The sequence below is a fragment of the Zingiber officinale genome, chromosome 4B (assembly GCF_018446385.1).
Source record: "Zingiber officinale cultivar Zhangliang chromosome 4B, Zo_v1.1, whole genome shotgun sequence".
Lineage (NCBI taxonomy): Eukaryota > Viridiplantae > Streptophyta > Magnoliopsida > Zingiberales > Zingiberaceae > Zingiber > Zingiber officinale.
The window spans coordinates 92,073,528-92,084,585 of NC_055993.1; positions in this window are offsets into that span (position 1 = coordinate 92,073,528).

Below are 11,058 nucleotides of genomic sequence, written 5' to 3' on the forward strand. Positions count from 1 at the left end.
TCACCAATCAGAGTGAACTGACTGTCTCTTTTCTTAATCATAGGTGTTCACTCGCCCTCGGGTAGCAAACTGTCCTGCTATAGAAATAATATAATTGGAGTTCTCCGGTCACTCTGTAACTCTAGGTTGGCCTATCTTTAGATACAGGCTACTAATAATGTTTGCTCTACTAGCCTGTCTATATTCCAGGGAATGATGGCGAAGGCTAGCTTGGCCAGGTCATCCGCTGTTTAATTTTTTGATCAAGGAATCTTCTGGATAACTACCTCCTGGAACTCTATTTTGAGTTTTTCGAAAGCTTCTACATAAAGCTTAAGTCGCTCATTATTAATTTCGAAGTTGCCCGATAATTGTTGCGTAGCTAGTTAGGAGTCGGAATAAATCAAAAGTCGAGCAGCGCCCACATGTCTTGCTACTTGTAGGCCAACTATCAATGCTTCATATTTAGTCTCATTGTTGGTGGTCAGTAATTCAACCGAACGGATAGCTGAATTCTATCTTCTTGGAGGGATATCATAAGAATACCTATCCCACTACCTTACTGAGTGGAATATCCATCCACATATATTTTCTGGGTCTTCTCCTGCTCGAGATTCTGAACCTCTGTCAGAAAATTTGCTAAAGCTTGAGCCTTGATGACCGCTCAAGGTTGATACTATATATCATACTTACTAAGCTTAGTGGTTCACTTGATCAACCTTCCAGAGGCCTTGGGGTTGACAAGTACTTGGCACAATGTGCTATTAGTAAGTACTATGATTGAATGAGAAAGAAAATAAGGGTGTAACCTCTGGACAGCTAACACCAATCCGTATGCCAACTTCTCGAGTGTCATATAATGACACTCAACTCCTTTCATTAAATGACTTAAAAAATATATAGACTGTTGCTCCTTCCCCTCTTGTCTCACTAATACTGACCCGAGAATTATTAGCTGACAAATACACCCATAATGTCTCACTCACTATGGGCTTTGCAAGTATAGCCAGGGCGGACAGGTAATTCTTTAACTTCTCAAAAGCTTTATCATAGTCAGCATCCCTTTGGAACTTAGTCGCCTGATAGAGTATCTTGAAAAAAGGGAAGCTTCGATTGGCCAAGCGTATGATGAAATGAGAGAGGGTAGTAATACGACCGATCATTTTTTGAGCTTCCTTCAGATTACGTGGAGGATCCATATCTTGCAGCGCTCACACCTTGCTCGGATTAGCCTCAATTCCTCGCCCAGTCACAATATAGCCCTGGAACTTCCCGCTCTTAGCTCCAAATAAGCACTTGCTAGGGTTGAGCATCAGTCCACATTGTCTTTAAGTGTTGCAAGTCTCCTCCACATCCTCACGTAGATCGGTCGCTCGAAGGGACTTAATAAGGATGTCGTCATGTACACTTCCATGTTCCACCTGATCTGCTTCCGAAAGACCTTATTCATGAGCCGTTGGTAGGTAGCCCTTGCAATCTTCAGTCTAAATGACATAACAGTATAATAATAGGTGCCCTCGGTAGTTATAAAACTAACATTTTACTGGTCGTCCTTAGAGAGTGAAACTTGGTGATATCCCTAGTACGTGTCTAGCATACAGATAAACTCACACCTGGAAGTGGAGTCCACTACCTGGTCGATGCGAGGAAGTGAATAATAATCTTTGGACAGGCCTTATTAAGGTCTCTGAAATCGATGTAGTCTCGTCATTTGTTTCCTGGCTTTGACACCAAGGCCACATTGGCGATCCAGCTCGGAAATTGAACTTCATGAATGTAGTTCGCCTCCATTAATCTATCCACCTCATCCTTGAAAATCTTGTTCTGCTCAGCTCTAAAATTTTGCTTCCTTTTCTTGATCGACCAAACATCGACATGCAGTACATGCTCCATAATCTCGGGTGACACACCCGTTACTTCTTTGGGTGTCTAGGCAAAAACATCACTATTGCACGTTAAACATTGGATCAACTCTTCTTTGAGCTCAAGAACCAAATCGACCACTATTGGAGTGGTAGCTTCCGGCTGATCGGGCTGAATTTATACTTCTTTTTCTTCATAGACCAGGGCGGGTGGAGCCTTCTGGATAGAATTGACTTCCATCCGCTGTATCTTTCGTGCGGAGTAAGATTCAGTCTTTATTATATCAACATAGTACTTGCATGCCATTAATTGATCTCCTCGAACTTCTCCAACTTGGTCATCCATGCAGAATTTTATTTTTGATAGAAGGTGGAAACTACTGTCCGAAACTCATTTAAGGTCAAGTAGCCTAAAATGACATTATAAGCCGAGGGTGCGTCGACCACAATGAAATTTGATCGACGTGCCCTCATTAAAGGCTCCTCCCCTAAAGATATGTCTAAATTTATCTGGCCTAGCGGTTGGACCTTATTAGCAGTGAATCCATACAAAGGAGTCACCATGGCTTGGAGTTCGCTCGGGTCTATCTACAGCTGCTTGAACACCTGCTTAAAGATGATGTTGACAAAACTACCTGTGTCAATGAAAGTATAAGAAATGTTATAATTGGCTATAACAACCTTGATTATTAATACATCATCATGGGGTATCTCCACTCCCTCTAGATCCTTGGGTCCGAAGCTTATTTCAAGCTTGACCGCCCTTTTTATGTTGCAGCCAACCGCATAAATTTCCAATAATCGGGCGTGTGACTTTCTCGCTCGATTGGAGTTTCCATCAGTCGGGCCTCCGACTATCATGTTGATGTTGCCCCGGGTGTCATTATTATAGTTCTCTTCCTACCGGGTCAGGAGCAGCCAGTTGGCTTTGAGCGAGAGTGGGTGTTCGGTCCACTAGTGGTGGTGGCGTCTATTGGTGCAATTTGCACTAATAATCTAACTCAGGTTTTAATGAATGACAAGGGGCTTAAAGTTACAATATTTTATAGTATAATTATTTTACCAAGTATACAATAGTTGACCGGTCTGAAGGACCTGACACCAGGCTAAAATTCAACTAGGTTCATGAGACTCTATAGCTAGTGGGAATTCCAGATAGGTCTGCGGGGCCCGATATCTGGCGAGAAGTCCGATTAGGTATGCAGGACCTGACAACTGGCTAAAATCTTATTGGGTCTGTGGACTTGACAACTAGCAGGAAGACCTGGTGGGTCAAAGGTAAGTCAAACGACTACAAGTGGTAAGTGAATGTAAGCAAATGGAGGAGAGATCTAGTGAGGACGTGTTCCCCATTGAGGGAACAGTAGGTGTCGATCCAGCTTAGGTCCATTTGGAAAACCTAAGCTGAGACCTTGACTAGATCCTGGTTTAGGAGAGAAAGGATTTAATTACTACTCTTATTTCATTGTATTGTGCTAATTCTATTTTATAGGGTAAATATATTTTCTATTATCTGAACTAACCCTTTTTGCAGGGAAGAAACTGGCGAAAAAAAGGGGAGTCTGGGTGACCGGAAGGGAATCGGCCACCTGAACTCCGGGAGCCCGGAGCTAGTCCGGGCCCTTGGATCACCTCGCCCGGGTGGGTGCAGTGGGCACCCAGGCGGTCCGGCCACTCGGAAGTAGTCTAGGCGCCCGGACCCGAAACCTCATCCAGAAGTTGAGGTAGAGCGCGTCGACTGGCCGAGCCACATGGCCCAAGCGCCCGAAGGAGTTCCAAGTGCCCGGAATGTAAAGGCCTTCAACCAAGAGCTTCAAGAAATCAACTGCTATAACTTTTACTCTTGCGCAGTGCTCCGAAAAAGGTCCTACGATACTATGAAGCTCCTTCGTCAACCGACGATCAAAACTTTCTTATTTTCTTTATTGTCGGTAACATTGCTTTTAGTTCTTGTACTTAACTTGTGTAATCATTCAAGCTATTAGTGGATTGCCCAACGAAAGTATTTGACGAGTGCGGGCCTTAGAGAAGGAGTCGTCGAAGGCTCTGAACCAAGTAAAACTACTTATGTGAGTGCTTGGTTTCTCCGTTTCTTTTCCTCCTTTATTCTTCCATTATGTACTTGTTTTTAGTCACAATTTTTGATAAACGCTATTCACCCCCCCCCCCCTCTAGCATCTTTCGTATTCTACAAGTGGTATCATAGTAGGTACCGCTCTGAATTGGTGCAATCACCAATTGGCAAGGGGTGACTTTTAATTTTTTATTTTTCTTTCGGTTTTTGAGCTTTTTTTTATATAATCCAAATTGGTACAATTACCTATTTGGATAAATTTTTCCATCGCTAACTACTCTAAATTAGTGCAACACCAATCGAGTCTTAATATTTTTATTTTCTCCCACACTGCTAATCCAAGACATAGTGTTGGGACTTCTTTTCTCTTCCTCTTTGTGTGCAAGGTTTCTTAAATGGCCCAAACGAGGGAAACAACATTGTTCGTCCTCCCCTCTTCAACGGGGGCAATTTCTTGTACTGGAAAAAGTAAATGGAGGTGTACCTGAAGACCAACATTGATCAATGCTTCACAATTCGACGAGAATATGGGGCATCGATGGATGAAGCAACAAAAATATTGATTGAACTAGAAAGATGGAATCCAGAAGACAAGAAAAAAAGCCTAGATCAACTTCAAGGCAATGAACACCATCCGATGTGGACTTACCAAGGAAGAACTGAACTGCGTCGGCCCATTCAAGAATGCTAAAGAGCTCTGGGATAAACTGATAGAACTACATGAAGGCACAAGCGATGCAAAGATAACTGAAAAGGATTCATTTCTAAATAAATCACTTAATATCAAAATGCATGAAGAAGAAAAGGTGACTTGGGATAACGCATCCTCCAAAGAATCAGACGTCAAAGATCAGGAGCATCACAACTACCTCATGCTGATAACATCTGGACCGGAATAAAAAATGAGACAGAACAAGATGATGAGTCTGAAGATGAATCAAGCCATGAGTCTGTACTCGTTTTCGAAGGTTCGCATGAAGTATCTTCTATCTTAACCTCAAAATTCTTTAGAATAATTGTGTGTTTGAATAAAAATGAATTAATCATGAAAAACAAACTAAAATTCTCCTTGAGAAAAATCAACACCTCAAGGAACAAATTAAAAGTACAAATCTAAATCAAGCTATAAAACTTGAGGAGAAAAACACAATATTAAAAAGTGAAATTAATAAACTCAAAGGATTATTAAAAACTTCACCACTATATAAAAAAACTTAGACCTCATCCTTAAAACCCATAGAGTTGTGTACAATAAATTCGGACTCGGATACAAGTCCAGCTCAATAAATAAAACATTTATCTCTCTAATAAGTCAAAACAAGAAACAAACTAAAGCCTGAGTTCCGAAAGTGTACCTAACTACGCAAGTATGACTCAATCAATTTTATGTACCTAAAAATAAAATTCATTATCTACAACCAAATCCAACTAAACCTTTTAATTCAAAACTAAACCAAAATAAACCTTCAAAGCGAAATTTCAAACTAAAGAATACAATCAAATCAAATAAATCAAACCTAAAGCTAACATTTAAAATGAAGTCAAGCAATTCAAACTCAAATAGAAAAAAAAATGCAAATCAAGTAACTACAAAGCTAATTTAAATTACCATCAAGTTTATTATAACTATAAAAATAATCGACATAAACCTAAAACCTAAACTTAAAAGTTTAATAATTCAGGGGGAGGCTCCAAATTAGTTGGCATCTCCAAAATAATAGTTTACCCAGCAGGATACTTAGGATTAGATTAAAAAAGAACAAAAGTTTAACTTGAAAAATAGCACTGGAGAAGTTTTGGATAAAAGTATGTTAGAAAAACTATGTCTATACATGTCTAGGAAGATATGGATTTTGTTGGTGCAGCGGGAATCGACAAGAGGGGGTGAATTGCCTGCAATCAAAAAGTATACCCTCCTCGAGGAACTTCAACTCAAGAATGAAAGCAACACTAATAATTAAAGTAATTAACAGAAAAGAAAAGAGAGACGACTCAGCTATTTGACTTGGTTACAACCGAGACGGTTGTCAATCCAAGGCGTGGAAAGGCGCACTAAACGAGTCTCCTTCTTTGAAGGTGGAGAAGCCTTTTACACTTTAAGAGCACAGAGGTTGCTTAGAAAAGAATTACAGAGTGATGATTTTCATTGTATGGAAATGTTGTTCGAGACCCCTTTATATAGGGGTTCCAAGACTTATCAGATCACCTGATTCTCGGGATTAGGTTTTGACTCGAGAGGGTTTAGTCGACCGATCCCCAAGTTCGGTCGACCGATCAGCCAACGGTCTCTCTGAGCTGGCCCGATTAGTACGCTCGACTAAGTCTTCTGGTTTATCTCCGGTTCGGTCGACCGATCAGAAGGTTCGGTCGACCAATCAGCCAACAGCTGGTTGTTGACGTGGTTGCTGAGTCTTCTGGTTTATCTCCGGTTCGGTTGACCGATCAGAGGGTCCGGTCGACCGATCAGTCAATGACTTGTTGCTGACGTGGCTGCAACGGCAGCTTCTGAAGATAGGGTTCAGTCAACCGAACACTTGTCAAGTCAACCCTTGGTTGACTTGCTCTGGTTCAGTTTACTTGGGTGATTTCGGTCAACCGGAATAGGGTTCATCCGAACCCAATTCCTTGCCTTCTCCTTGAGCAGTCTTCCATCCTGACTTTACGTTCCTCGAACTCTGCGCATGTTCTTCACGCCCACCGGTGTACTCTTCCGCAACTCTCTCATCCTTCGGACGCACCGAGCCCGTCGGCTCCCTTCCCATGTCGTCCTTCTCGCTAGCTGCGTCTTCCGCTCGATTTTTTGCGTTCCTAAACTCCTGCACACTTAGACATAGGGATCAAACAAATAGGACATAACCTAAACTTGGTTGATCACATCAAAATAGCCACAAGGTTCAACAATCTCCCCCTTTTTGATGTGCATCAACCCAAGTTTAAGTTAGGGTAAAACAAACAAATAGTAATTTTAAGAAAATTACTAAACTAACATTTTAAGTACAAAAAATAAGGTTTGCACCATAAGTTAGAAAAAAAAATTAAAAATTTTAATTTTCCTAACTCCTCCTAAACTTGTTACTTAATTCTCCCCCTTTGATCACAGCAAAAACAGGGTTAAAATAATATTCTAAGTCATTTTGAAAAAAAATTGCTAAGTGAAAATTTAACATTATTTTCAGAAAAACTTAGCTTAGATAAATCTAATTTTCAGAAAAGATCTTAATTAGAGAAAAATGAGAATTTTTCTAAGTAAAACTTTCAAAAACCATTTTTCTAGAAAAAATATTTTTTGAAGAATTTCTAAGGAAATGTTTAAAAACTTTTCAAAGAATTATTTTATTCTAATTTTAATGTTTTTATCAGAAAGTTAATTAAACATTTTATTTTGATATTTCGGCTTCCAGGTCGTGGCGAGGCACTAGGCCTTCTTGGTTATTGGAGCAACAACCACTTCCTTAGACAAAACTTCATAAAGAAATTCATTGTTTAATTTACTCGCTGTAAGCTCTAACTTATAAAATTTTAGTCTAGCAAAGATTTTGAAATCCAGTATAGATTCCTTCCTACTGGGTTATTCAGAAATTTAGTGGGAACATAATTTCTGGGAACTTTCCTAAGTTGTCCTTGATGTTTTCTAATATACCAATTTAATTTTTCATAAATTCTTAATTTTGATTTTGGAAATTTACTTAAGCATGCATCATTATTTTTCAATTTTTCAATTTCAACTTTTGATTTCTGATTTTCTAAGTTCAAATTTTCAAACATTGTTTTTAAATTGGCAATTTCTTTTTCTGATTTGACTAAGTCTTTATTAAGTACTTTGATAAACTTAAAAGACTGAGAGGGAGTGATATCACGTACCTTACTTACCTCACTTGGTGATGCTCCCCCTTCATCATAGCTTTCTTCTTCTGATTCTCCCCATTGATCAATGCTCATCTCTGAGTCCGAGTTACCTTCGAAAAGATGGTTGGCCACCAGTGTTTGTCTCGAGAAAGCTTCGGCTTCTGACTCGGAGGATGAAGAATCATCCCATGTGGCCTTCAGGCTCTTGCGTGTAGAGGACGTCGATTTTTGAGGCTTCTCTTTGTTCTTTTTCTTCAGTTTGGGGCAGTCATCCTTGATATGCTCTTCCTCATTGCAGTTGTAGCATCGGACCGTCCTTCTATTGCGTTGATGCTTCCTCGACTGCGATTTAAATTTGTTAGATTTAAGAAATTTATTAAAACGTCTTACCAGTAGCGCCGCTTCAGTTTCGTCAATCGATGCTTCGAAGTCGAGATCGTCCTTTTCGGCTTGTAGGGCAATGTTGAGGTTCGACTTCTCTACTGGTTTCTCTGCAAGTCGAGACTCATGAAGTTCGAAGGTAGAAAATAAATTTTCTAAGCTACTTACCTCAAAGTCCTTAGAGATGTAGTATGCATCTACTAAGGGCGTCCAGTCTGGAGTTCTGGGGAAGGCGTTGAGCGCATATCGGATGGAATCCCGATTCGTTAATTCTTCTCCAAGATTGCTTAGTTGAGTTATTAGCTCCTTAATCCTTGCTTGGAGTTGTGCTACCTTCTCGCCATTGTTTATCCGGAGGTTCGTTAGTTGTGTCCGAAGGATGTTGCGCCTCGCTAGCTTTGCTTCCGAGGTACCCTCATGGAGCTCCAAGAATTTATCCAAGAGGTCTTTTGCGGAGTCGTAGCTTCCGATCCGATTTACCTCCTGGGGCAGAAGAATGTTGAGCAAGTGGAACTCAGCCTTTCCGTTAGCGACGAAACCAGCCTACTCCTTCTTCGTCCATTGGTTTTCTTCTTTGTCTTTTGGAGCTGCAAAACCATATTTCATTGTAATAAGAATGTCAAAATCTGTTTTAAAGAATACCTCCATTTTTCGCTTCCATGTAGCGAAATCTCCGTCGAACTTCAGGGGATTAATGTTCGTGCCGGCCATTGTTCTGATCTTTGTGCTTCAGACGGCGGTTAGTCCTTCTAAGGCTATTGGGCTCTGATACCACTTATTGGTGCAGTGGGGACCGGCAAGAGGGGGGTGAATTGCCTGCAATCAAAAAGTATACCCTCCTCAAGGAACTTCAACTCAAGAATGAAAGCAACACTAATAATTAAAGTAATTAACAGAAAAGAAAAGAGAGACGACTCAGCTATTTGACTTGGTTACAACCGAGACGGTTGTTAATCCAAGGCGTGGAAAGGCGCACTAAAAGAGTCTCCTTCTTTGAAGGCGGAGAAGCCTTTTACACTTTAAGAGCATAGAGGTTGCTTAGAAAAGAATTACAGAGTTGATGATTTTCATTGTATGGAAATGCTGTTCGAGACTCCTTTATATAGGGGTTCCAAGACTTATTAGATCACCTGATTCTCGGGATCAGGTTTTGACTCGAGAGGGATCGGTCGACTGATCCCCGGATTCGGTTGACCGATCAGCCAACGGTCTCTCTGAGCTGGCCCGATCAGTACGCTCGACTAAGTCTTCTGGTTTATCTTCGGTTTGATCGACCGATCAGAAGGTTCGGTCGACCGATCAGCCAACAGCTGGTCGTTGACGTGGCTGCTGAGTCTTCTGGTTTATCTCCGGTTTGGTCGACCGATCAGAGGGTCCGATCGACAAATTAGTCAACGACTTGTTGCTAACGTGACTGCAATGGCTGCTTCTGAAGATAGGGGTTCGGTCGACCGATCATGGGGTTCGGTCGACCGAACACTTGTCAAGTCAACCCCTGGTTGACTTGCTCTGGTTTGGTTTGCTTGGGTGATTTCGGCCAACCGAAATAGGGCTCACTCGAACCCAATTCCCGGCCTTCTCCTCGAGCAGTCTTCCGTCCCAGTTTTACATCCCTCGAATGTCGCGCACGTTCTTCACGCCCACTGTGTACTCTTCCGCAGCTCTCTCGTCCTTTGGACGCACCGAGCCCGTCGGCTCCCTTCCCGTGTTGTCCTTCTCACTAGCTGCATCTTCCGCTCGACTTCCTGCGCTCCTAAGCTCCTGCACACTTAGACACAGGGATCAGACAAACAGGACATAATCTAAACTTGGTTGATCACATCAAAATAGCCACGGGGTCCAACAGTTTTAACCTGGTGCATTTGACTTAGTAGAACTAATTGAAGCTACCCCTTACCAATCTTATCTAGTTAGACCAAGGTTTTATTATTAAGTTCAGTGGATAAGACTATTTAAAAAAATTTGAAGGTGTAGTTACTCTAATGATGTCCAGGTGACTCACCATAGCTTAAAGTTTATCTAAAGAATACTTTTTTGTTGAACCCAAAGCTAAACTTGAATCTAACACAAGCTAAACCAAATCCTGAACTTCAACCTAACTCATCTCATAAAACCATAGAATCTCTTTCTTTGAAAACTTAGACTGGGTAAGATGAATAAGGATAAAATTTAAATTAAGTTAAATTAAATTAATTTAAAAATAAATTAAATTAAAATCAAAATAAATCAAGTTAAAATAAGTTCACACTGAAGCTGAAATTTTGTTTTTCCTAATTTTTTTAGGAATCTAAATGGATATTGGACAGTGGTTGCTTCCGACACATGTCTGGGGATCAAACAATGTTCACAAAGTTAACTTTCAAAAGACTAGAAATAGTTGTCTTTGGAAACAATGACAAACTGAAAGTAATTTGAATAGATAACATTGAATTAGAATCCAATCTCGTTATTAATAAAATACTCCTTATTAAAAATTTTAAATTTAACTTACTCAGTGTTAGTCAATTGTGTGACTCAGAATATAGAGTTAGGTTTACATCCACTGAATGCTTAATTAAACATACAAAAGACCCTACAATAAGATTAAAAAGATTTAGGAATAATAATATTTATACAATTAACCTAGTCAACTCCTCGATTAAGTGTCACTTGACACAAAAAGAGGAAACCTGGCTGTGGCATAGGAGAATATCCACACCAACTTTAGTAACCTCACCAAACTAAATGGCTTAGTTAGAGAACTACCAAAACTACCTAACTTAGACTCGATAATTTGTAATGCTTGTCAACAAGGAAAATAGACCAAATCAACCCACAAACTAACTAATCAAATTCAAACTAATTCAACATTTGAATTATTACACCTAGATTTATTTAACTTACATGGGATAAAATCTGTTAATGGAAATTTATATT